Source organism: Phyllopteryx taeniolatus, chromosome 11 (assembly GCF_024500385.1).
Source record: "Phyllopteryx taeniolatus isolate TA_2022b chromosome 11, UOR_Ptae_1.2, whole genome shotgun sequence".
Lineage (NCBI taxonomy): Eukaryota > Metazoa > Chordata > Actinopteri > Syngnathiformes > Syngnathidae > Phyllopteryx > Phyllopteryx taeniolatus.
The window spans coordinates 19,115,344-19,115,571 of NC_084512.1; positions in this window are offsets into that span (position 1 = coordinate 19,115,344).

Here is a 228-nt window from a genome sequence, read left to right on the forward strand (position 1 = left end):
AAAAAACATTTCAAAACTGCATTTTGTGTTTACTTGTGTTGCCTTTGGCTAATATTTAAATCTGATGGGAAACATTTTAAGTGTGACAAACATGCAAAAAAAAAAAATCTAGAAGGGGGCAAACCCTTCACACCACTGTATATTACTCTTAATTGCATGAATCAGCGATGGGTACCCTTTATTTGGCTTGAGCACCTGCCCAAAAAAAATGTCTGTGCAAATGCCTGG